Consider the following 11,571-nt stretch of genomic DNA (forward strand, 5'->3'; position numbering starts at 1 on the left):
TTTTTATTTATTTATTTATTTTTTACTGGATACCCACCAAAGTTAGGAAACTCCCTCCGTGGATGAGTGATTATTGACTATTCAGAACACACATATTCTACCTGGGGTTATCTTCTATACTGTTGAATTCTTCATAGGCCTCATATAGTAGCCAGCATATCCCAGATCATTTCTACCTGCCCTCTGCTCACTTTCTCAGGTACTGTGGACTTGGTCCATATCAGCGTGGATGAAATAATAAAGGGAGTCAATATCATTTAGTCTATTCTTTTTTTTTTTTTTATCACATAAGGGAGTTTATTAAGCAAACAGAGTGTCTCCCTGCAGGGTAAGAGAGAAAATGAGAGGAAAAGAAAGAGAATGAGAAAGGGTGTGCACTAGAGAGAGTGGAAAGCCAGGAGGATAGAGAGAGTGAGTAGGAAAGAGAGAAAGATGAGGAAAGATGGGGTAGCTACAATAAAGCAATTGAATTCCACCGGGCTAACAGGGGACCAATATTGGAGAAGGATACTTGCAAGCTGACTGATGAACCAATAACTAGCTAGGATGTTCACAGATTGACAAGTGGTTGGGAGGCGGGGAAATGGCTGCACCGGAAAGGTCAGGGGGAGCAGCTTTGTACATTACATTCCCCCATTTCTGTTTTTATAAGAAAATCTTTTGCTCTCCAGTTCTTTCTGAAGCCTTCTCTCCCCTTCCTGCCTAAGTGACTGGGGCTGGTTTTGCAGGTGAGACGTAAAACGTCCATTCTCCTTCCAGACTTCCAAAGGCAGATGGTTTTCATGGACTTCATTTCCTCAATTTGACTGATCCCCTATTTCTACACTAACTGCCAATTCTGACTTCATTCACCCCTCTAATTTTAGGAACTCCTTCACTGCTGTAGGGAAAGGGGGTGATGACCCATCTAGCTTCTTTGAGCTGGAAGGGGGCAGCGTGGGGCAAGCAGTTTGGAGTTTCCTTTTTAGAAATTTGGTCAATTGAGAGGTTCATGGTAGAAGTCCGGTTGGGAAGAGCAGGTTGTAAAGGCATCTGGGGATGGGTGCTTCATAAAGATGACAGAAGTCAATAATTCCTCACCAGGGGGTGGAAGAACTGAGAAGTTGTTCCTATAACAAGGCCTAGCAAAGATTTGGAGCCATTCTAACGTGCAGCAGGGTTGTGAGGCAGAGCCTTATCTCAGGTAAGGCGCGGCTTCCTCTTGCTATGACCAACATGACCAAATTCTCAAGTTCAGTGAGGGACAAAGGAATATTAGAAAATAAAGGTTTATGAACACAGATTTTAAAGATTAAGCCGAGATCAGATGGAACTCTGTTCTCTGATGGAAATGCAGATCTAAAGAGTTATGTCAGGGACCTTTGAGGGTGGCTTCACGGGCTGCTGTGGTCCAAGCCCTTGGGTCTGCCGAGATGCTTCAAACCATTATTAGAAAATACTGGATCCCCTACTATAGCCCTACTATAGCCCTACTATTCCCAGGTTTACCAAGAGATTTGGATAGGAATGGGATTGATGAGCTTCATTGTTTATAAAATCAGGAGTGCTGATAAAAGAAGTAAAGCTTTGAAAGGTTCAAGTCCTGCACCTGCTCATGGTCATCATTAGCCAGCTTGCTTGAGTAGAGAATCATCAGTCTGCCTGTAAATATAAGCAGACTTTGTTAGATGGGAACACAGAGCATCACCATGCCCTCACATAAGCACCACTTACTACGCGGCATGAATAAATGATCTGAGATGAAAAAAAAAAAAAAAAAAGAAAAAAAAATTATGTCAGCAATCTTTATATATGTATGTAAGCATTATTCTTTGTTTTCAAGAAAGTTACAGAGACTAGGACATTAACGTAACTTTTTTTCAGAGCTGCAAAGTGCAATGTTAGGAGCTCTGTGTAACTCTTAAGGAAGTCCTCTGTTCAAAGTTACTGTAAGGTAGGCAGGAACCAGAGAAGGGAGCTGATGAAACACTGGTTATCTAGCAAAAGAATTCCTTCCTGCCCAAGAGCTGTGTGCCTGAGATCAATGTACTGCCACAGCAGTTAGGCATCTTGTACCCCTGCATAGGAGCACTCCCAGGCACCAGGCATGCCACAGCCATGAGGTCATCAGAGACCCCAGGCTCAGTCACTGTTGTCCCATTTTTGCTACTGCTCATTACACTCTTTCTTAAATGTTATTTTAAGAAGTTTACATATATTGACTCCTGAGTCTATATGAACATTAGTTAACACAATTTAACATTATATCTAAAACATGAATTAAAGAAAGGCTGAGAGAGCTTTTAAGTTTCCTTTTGTGTGGCAAAGTGGCAAAATGCTTTCATGTTTAACCTTTAAATAAACCAGATTTTTTCAATAACTTTTAGAAATACATTTAACATATTTTAAAAAATAAATAAATAAATAATTAAAAATTTAAAAAAAAAAACAAATTTTACATATACCCTATTGATGACAGGTCCTATAATAAAACATTAAATGATAGGTTTACCATTACAGACAAGTTTAATTTGGAGAATAGCAGCTTGATAAATTTTCTGCTTTAAAGGCTTGTGTTTGAGTAATCCCATACATGTCAACTCTAATTCACTCATCTTATTGTTAAAAAAAAAAAAAAAAGATATCAGACAAGTGTAAAAAAACAAGATGTCAGACAAGTATTTGCCGTCTCTTTCTTGTTGAAGAAAAGTCCTAGAAAAATTGATGTTAGACATTTTATAAACATCAACATTTTATTAGTGTGACCACCTAGAGAGTTGTGAGTTAATTTTAAAGACATTTTACTTCTATTAGTTTACCCAATTTAAATTGAACCTCTTTAAATCACGTGAATTAAAAATATTTGGATCCATTTTTAAAATTTTAATTTTATGCGTGCTTATATTTAACACAAAAGTAAAGGCCTTGTAATATTTACCTCCATTGCAATGTAACAGATGTACAAAAATAACTCTAGAGTTGGATAAAAAGAACTGATCAAAAAATCATTAACCTAGGTATGTAGGATCAAAATTGTGAGTTCAAAAATATAGCATTTAAGAAAAACAAAAGTCCTAGAAGAAAAATGATAATGGTCATTAATTAAAGCATGAGAAAATAAGAAGGAGTGAAAAGGTGAAAGGGAGAAAAGTATTCTGAGTTGTAGCCCAGGAGAAATTTAAAATGGACACTTTTTTTTCCTTGGGTTTGAGACTGGTCTCCCACTGCCTTCCTCCATTTACATTTCAGTGTAAGCCTTGACTGAGATCTGAATCTGAAAGGGGCTAAAATGTTCTAGCAGAAACTTGATGCTTAGGTCCTTTTAACCCTTTTTCCTGGTTAGTAATTAATTTAGGTTTGGATGCAAAAAATTGTCAAACAATTGTCTCCCACTACTTGTGGTGAATGGGGCTGCTTACATTACATGGGGGAGCAGGGGAAGACGGAGAAGCAGGGTCTGGAGGCGCCTGAGCCTGCAGGAAGAGCTAAGAAGCAAGAAAGAAGAGACTGGAAGATAAGGATCCCTTTCCATCTGCCGGCTCGCTCACGGAAGCTGTGTGCCATTACACAAATGGATTTTGATGGCTTTAAGTCGGGGGTCAGGCAAAGGGTTCCCAGGGTTGAATCTGCCAGATTATAGGACCCAGATTCCATGGTGGGGACTGATACAGCCGAGTCTGTGCCCCAGCGTCCCGAGGCCACAGAGTAGTCGACTGGAGACAAGAAGGCGGCACATAGATGGTGTCGTCATACAAACATCAATGTGGGGCCAGGCAAAAGCCGAGAAGAGTTGAGGACCTGATATCAGGGTTTTCGAGTGCGAATGCGAGTACGAGATGAGCCTCAACCCTGAGAGAGATCTCCACCATAAAATCAGGAATCCACCCAGCAGATAAGACCAAGGGGCCAGCCGTAACTATAAAAGTTGTGGCTGGGGGTGAAGCCAGAATTGGGAACAGGTAGTTAGTGTAGAAATAGGGGATCGGGTCAAATCGAGGAAATGGAGGCCATAAAGTCATCTGCCTCTGGAAGTTAGAGACTGCCCCTGGAAGAATGGAATGTCAAGGATCTGGAGGCCATTGATTACCAAATTTACCTGCCTTTATCAAGAACTGCAAACAAGGGGCTGCTAATTGGTGCCTCCTGGGCCCTTATCTGCCTGAATCACCCTGGCCCTCCCCCTGCCCATGGCTTCTCACTTAATGCAAAACCAGGCCTAGTCACTAGGCAGGAAGGAGAAATAAGGGGGGGAGAGAACTGGAGAACAAAAGAGACTTTAACCTATAAAAGATGTAGGGTGCGCTCACTTCTTGGAACTCTTAGAACATCAGCCATGGCCCCCTTCTTCCTGCCGGGAGAAGTCTGTATTATTACCTTTAAATAAAACCTGCTTAATATGCTTGCCTTGGCGTGCTTCTCTAGTGTTCAATCTTCAACATTAGAAGGAGCAGAACTCGTCACCGGTAAACAGCGGTATCAGGGGTACCCCCACCCCTCAGCCGCCTCGAGGGTCCCAGATAGACTGGCCTAGGGGAACCCGCCTAGAAGACTCACCAATCTGAAGTCTGGTGATGGATGCAGAGCAGAGTGTCGGGCAGAATGGAAGGTGGGGCTGTGTCCGGGGGCACTGGGGCTCATATGGGGTTCCACTTGCTTAAGAGACAGTGGAAAAACCCATCCCGAGTCCCGGCACCAATGTAAGGAAATCCCACGAAAACCACCCCGGATACGGGAAATCACATAAGAGAGTTTATTAAGCATACAGAGTATCTTCCTGCAGGGTAAGAGAGAAAATGAGAGGAAAAGAAAGGGAACGAGAAAGGGTACGCGCAAGAAAGTGTGAAGGCCAGGAGGATAGAGAAAGTGAGTAGGAAAGAGAGAAAGATGAGGAAAGATCTCATTTAGTCTATTCTAAAGATGAATTATAAGCGAGTGGTTTTTTTTGTTGTTTTTGTGGGTGGGTGGGGGCGGGTACCAGGGATTTAACTCAGGGGCCCTCAACTGCTGAGCCACATTCCCAGTCCTATTTAGAGACAGGGTCTCACCGAGTTGCTTAGCGCCTCACTTTTACTGAGGCTGGCTTTGAACTCTGGATCCTCCTGTCTAAGCCTCCTGAGCCACTGGGATTACAGGCTCCACTGTGCTGGCTAGTGAGCATTTTTTGATTAGCTCCTGTTTTGGAAAATTCATACCATCTTCCTACCTCATTAACTACAAGGATAACTGGAAGCTCTTTGCTCAGGAAGTAACACCAAATGAATATTTCTTCATCCTACAACCACCGTAGTAGTTCACATTTATGAAAAAGCAAAATCAAAAGATCTTGCATTGATGATGAGAGCAAGAGAAGGGAAATCTGCAATTAGAGGAAGAAATAAATGGTGGGGGCTCAACCTGGAAAAGAACAGTCTTGCACGTAGTTTACACTCAAATATTTATTCAAAAGATGGGTAAGGAAAATCCCAGATGAACTCTGATGTAGCAGAAGGCAAAACTGATTTCCTGTTTCTCCCAACATGGGAGTCCCTAGAATCACTTATTCTTTTGAAACTTCTAAGGGGGCGCAAAGAGGGTAGGACTTCCCTTAAGCAGTGTGACACATACTTGTAATTTTTTGCCCTCCCAGTAGCAGATAACATCAAAGTTTGGAACTTCTGAAATTTTGCTGAGAAAGTTTAAGTTTAGGAGAAGCACAGCTGATTTGAATAGCAAAGTTCTTCCTGTGAATTGGAAGAATCTGATTCTAAGTAGCATTATACTAACATTGAAACAAGCAATAGGTTGTTTCAATGCTATGTGTTTACATTGTATTTCTCTTCCCTAAAGTGAGAGCACCAAGAGCAAAAGAAATAAATTGTGCCCTATCATGGTAGCAGTGGTGAAAGCCTGTAATCCCAGCAAGTCAGGAGGCTGAGGCAGGAGGATCATAAATTCAAAGCCAGCATCAGCAACTTAGTGAAATCCTAAACAACTAAGGGAGACCCTGTCTCCAAATAAAATATAAAAAGGGCTGGGGATGTGGCTCAGTGGTAAGTGCCCCTGGGTTCAATCCCTGGTATTAAAAAAAAAAAAAAAGTCAATTATCCAAGACTAGGTGCCACAAGTGAAACAAGAATTCGGACTTAAAAGAAATATTCCCAACTGCTCTTTAGCTAACAATGTTAGCAGAGCTTCTTTGTCACTCCAAGTTAATTATCTGTGATTTTCACATGATGGTTAAGAATGGCCTAGAGCTGAGGCTAAGGCAGTTCAAAGCCATTCTCAACAACTTAGTGAGGCTCTAAGCAACTTAGCAAGACCCTGTCTCAAAATAAAAAAATGAAAGGAGCTGGGGATGTGGCTTAGTGGCTAACCCAGGTACCAAAACAAAACAAAGAATGATACAGTGTTTGAGTTTACATCTTAACTCTGTTTTCCTCGTTTGTAGAAAGGGGGTAATTCAGTACCTAACTCACATAATTTTTTTTTTTTTTTTTTTTTTTTTTTAAATTGTGGTGCTGGGGATCAGAACCCAGGGCCTTATGCTTGCAAGGCAAGCACTCTACCAACTGAGCTATCTCCCCAGCCCAGCACATAATTGTTATTAACTCATTAAAGCAAGATGAATTAATACATGTCCCTCTCTGGTTAGTTATGACCAAATACTTCCAAGCATCATGATAGCCTTGGAGGGGATATGTGGGGCTTAGCAGAATCCTGATAAGTGTATCTGCTCATTGTGCTGGACACAGAGAATATCCCTGCCTCCAGAGTCTGTCCCAGTGCATGTCCCTAAAGCAGGAGAGCTCCAAAGGGGACATGAACTAGAAATTTCCTGTGTGTTAGTTCTCTTCCCCTAATGAGCAGTTGTTATCGCTGTTGTAGTTCAGACCACCAAAATGCTGGTAGTTTCCAAGCCCGAAGTGAATCCTCATTCCTGTGTTGTATAACTTTCTTATGTCACCTGGCCTTCTTTCTCATCCATTCTTCCACTCACCCCTGCTGTGGGCGACAAAGCCTCTGCCTTTCTTTGCCTCTTTCTGCCTGCCCTAGATTCCTTATTGTAAAGGTATGTTTAGGAAGAGATATTGCTCATCCTTCACAGTGGGGAAAGAAGCCCATGCATCCTGCTGCTCAAGCCAGGTCTAGAATTAATCCCTTGCCTCTTCTTGCTCCACTTTCACCCCAGCTGACGAAATCAAGCAATAATCCTAAAAGGGAATTTCAGGCTATTTGTGACTCCCTGCTTCCCCCCCCCCCCCCCCCCACACACACAACATGATGTTTAGGAAGGAGAAAGTAAAGCCCTTGGATCAAAGTAATCTGTTTCTAACCCACTTCCATTCTCAGGGATTACCTCTGCAGGGGGAGGGAGACAAATCTAACACCTCATTTGGGAATTTGGGGAGGAAGCTCCAGGAGTGCCCTGGAGGGCTTTGGGTATAGGGTCCCAGGAATCTAGGAACCTCCTTCTCACATGCTGGAGTACCCTGCAAAAGGGTCCATGGATTTAAAAAGCAATAATAGGCACTCAATAAATGTGCTGAATGAAAGAATAAAAAGTGTGCAAATTATGGGCAGATGAATGCAAAAACAAACCCTGGTTGTATCAACACGTCTCGCGTCCTTATAGTATAAGCACTTAACTTGTGACTAAATTCAGTCAACCAACAAATAAGGAAGTGTAATGTGGTAGAAAGAGTTTGGATTGGGAGTTCAGAGACAGGGGATCTAGTCCCACTGTTGCTTGCATTGATTTGTCCTATGGCTTTGGGCAAGTCACTTTGCATTTCTGATCCCTGATTTCCTCTCATTAGAAAAAAGAAAGTCTCTCTCTAGAGCCCTAAAAGCCCACAGTTTCATGGGCTGTGTATTGAGCTCCATTAATAGTGCACAAAGGCCTGAGCTCATGAATGTACTGACAATGACTCTTAGGGGGCCCTTGTGAACCTGGTGATAAGCACACATTCTCTCTAGTCTGGGTTCTTTCCTGTACCCCGTGGACCCTGACATGCAACCATGTCTTCCCCCTGACATTCTTTTGGGATATTCTCCAGCGACTGGGTGAGGGCATGTGAATGCAGGACACTTCCACTAGAGGGTACCAAGGCTGCACTGGGATCTCAGATTGCAGGAAGGGCTGTACAGACTCAATAGTTCGAGGATTTTAAAGTATTTATGTTGAGATTGAGAGACTTCTAAGCATGCCTTGGTAGACATAAGAGGTCTCTGCTATTTTTGTATCACTTTGATTTGATTTCACTTTAAATCAAAGGCAGCTTGTTATAATAGAGTCCATAGTGGTTCTGGAAACTGACAGAGACTTTGCTTCATGATTTCCAAACTCCGTGAGCAAATTACTGAAATCCACTGCAGCTCAGCGTACCCATCTGTGAAACAGGGATCACAGAACTTTCCTCATAGGACTGTTGAAAGCACTAAGTGAAATAATATGTCGAAACAGGTGACTGGCAGAGCATAGTTGCCCAAAACAGTTTCCGGTCTGACAGACAGCTCCAAGGCCTGCCACAAAGGCAGAATCTCCGTGTGGAGAATGACAGATGGATTTCCAGGAGTCAAGTTCCTTTAATTGAGAAGTGTGGCCTTTTGCCCTTTTGCTCTCTAGTCTTGCAGGTACGCAGGCTGGTCATTGGGGGTCATCCCTCAGTTGTGTTATAGCATCCACAGCAAACTGGCCATGTCATTCCTCTGCCCTTTCTTTATCTTGGTTTCCGTGGAGGTGAGTTTAGTTTCTACTTCCTCTTCACCTCCTCCACAAAAAACTCTCTCGTCTTTTGCCCTGTGTTTTCCTGAAGTGCCACATCCCCACCTAGCTCTGTACTCACTTCCCTTTTCTTCTCATCTCTTCTACAGTCACTTTTGGGGTTTCGAGACACAGCAGAGGTTTGGGAAAGAGGGAGGGCCAGAGTGTCAGGGCTTGCGTGTCAGCAGACACGTTACAGCTGCAGGGCAAACCCGGGTGAAACCACAAGCCAGCGGCCCTGGGGCAGGCAACCCGGAGACCCGCCCCTTGGCTTCTCTCATCCCTGTCTCACCCCAGAGGTTTCCTGGCAGGAGTGGGAGAGGTTGGTATCGAGTCCTTGAGCCCTGACTCATTTTCTGGCCTACTTGGGTGTTACTTAGTTATCTCCCAAATATCTCTCCAAGTCCCTGTCTTAGCCATATGATGGTGTCACCCCAGAGAGAAGACACAAGAAAAGCAGCAGACCACCTATTTATTTCATCCCCATTTGAGGACCCCCAGCAACAGAGTTTATAGTCCTCATGATTTCACTTACCACTCAGAAGCTTCCATTGGTTATAAAGTGAACAAAATCATCTTACATTGCCACATTAAGGGACTTACTATTTTCCAGATTACTTTATAAAAACAGTCATGCTTAATTTTCTTTTTAATGATTTTATTTTACTTGCATAGTGAAAGGGGAAGGGGGGAGGGGAGGTAAGGACTGAAACATCCAGCCAGGAAGTGACTGGCCATTATCACACAGTGAGTCAGGGGCCTATCTAGGGACATAACTCAGGTTTCTCAACACCACCCTGAATTCCATTCTTTCCCTTATTACTTACAGACTACCAAATTATTCTGGGTTTTCTGGACTTTATGAAAGTTCTTATCCTGAGACTTCAATAGGAAATCAATTGTACTGTACTCCTGGGCTTTGTATGTGACCCTTTAATCATTCATCCTGTGGAAAATGTGAGATATTTGTCTGTTACTTCCTAGATAGGTTGTCAAAACCACTTTAGAGTCACTTAAAATTTGAAGAAGACTTAAGTAGTAGCCTATGATCCTAAAGTTAGATCTTGGAGACAGGAGAGTGCATTTTTAAATCATTTGTTGGTGTTGAAGGTCCTAATAGCTTTGTGAATACCTGTATCAGCGGATGCTGAAAATTATATTCTCACCTTTCCTTTATTCAAAAGTCCCAACCTCTCCCACACTAGGGTCATGCTTTCTTAAAAGATATTAGCTGGTTTCCAAGAAGCAAGATTTTCGCTTTATCCCTTGGCAGAGAGAATGGAGTCATTGCACATGGGCCAGAACATTCTTTCTGCCAGAGCTTCCCATCTGGAAGAAAGAAAAAGAGTTTCAGAATTTCCATAAGGGCTGCCTAAAGGGGAGGAAAGGAGAGTGAGCCATTGAGAAGGAAGAAAACTTCAGAGCTAGAACCCAAGCTCCATAGGATGAAAAGAAAATCAGATTCCAGGCTAAGAATCTGGCCTGGCATTGATGCACCTCTCCCTCCTTACCCATTTGCCAGGATTTCTTTTCTTTTTCTTCTTCCCCTATTCTTTTATCATTCACATGTATTTATCTACTCTACCTCTCCCACTTCAGAATTTTCTTCCCAACCTTTATTCTTTGTGTATCTCCCTTTCAATCCTGTGCTATCTCTATGAATGACTCTTAGGGGTTCTTAGACTACTTCTTAATACTTCTCAGGAAAAAAAATAGGATCACAGTATTAGAAGGAACTTTCTTATAACCTGTGATTCACAGAAGGACTCAGGTGAATCCAGGGAGCTTCTCAAATTGAAGGTCAGTTTAGTACATATATGCATCTTTTGGGCAAGAAGGCCCATAGTTTCCATTAGTTTCTCAAAGGGTTCCATGATCATGACTTTAATTTGAATGCCTACTCTGTGTTAGGAATATAGCTCAGTGGTAGAGCACATACTTAATATGTAGAATATTAAATCCCCAGCACAGAGAAAGAAAGAAAAGAGAGAGAGAGAGAGAGAGAGCGAGAGCGAGAGAGAGAAAGGAAGGAAGAAAGATTATCAAATGCCTCTCTGGATCATGCAGTTCAGTGTTTTTCAGAATGAGAATGGGAATCCAAATTAATTTTGGAACCTAGGTCATGACTTCCATATTTAGAAATAAAATAGAATTAAAAAATCAGGGGCTGGGGAGATAGCTCAGTCGGTAGAGTGCTTGCCTTGTAAGCACGAGGCCCTGGGTTCAATCCCCACTCCCCCCCAAAAAAAAAAAAAAAAATCAATGTGCATTACACATAGTAAGGACAATAATATTTGAGTCAAACTCTATACATAATAACATTTTGATGTTGCACGTATGTGAACTAAAAATATCCAACCTTATTTATTTAATGAATATTTATTGAGCATTTACCATGTGACAGATATTACTTCTTCAGGGATATGAAGATCAAGAGATGTTTTTGGCCCACGAGTGACTCATATTTATTTATTCATTTATTTATTTTGGTGCCAGGAATTGAACCCAGGGGTACTTAACCACTGAGCCACATCCCCAGCTTTTTGTTTTTTTTTTTTTTCTTCTTTAAATTTTATTTAGAGACAGGGTCTCACTAAGTTTCTTAGGGCCTTGCTAAGTTGCTGAGGCTGACCTTAAACTTTCCATCCTCCTGCCTCAGCCTCCAGAGCCACTGGGATTACAGGCACGCACCACCACGCCCAGCTCACTTTTGTTAAGAAAGAGATAAGTACAGAAAAGATAGCAAAAGAATGTAAGAGCCACTACAGAAGTGAGCACAAAGTGCAAGGTGGTGCAAAGGAGAGCATGACAGATCATTTGGGGAATTCAAGTGGAGCCACACTCAAGTT

The sequence above is a fragment of the Sciurus vulgaris genome (genome assembly GCF_902686455.1).
Source record: "Sciurus vulgaris genome assembly, chromosome: 3".
Lineage (NCBI taxonomy): Eukaryota > Metazoa > Chordata > Mammalia > Rodentia > Sciuridae > Sciurus > Sciurus vulgaris.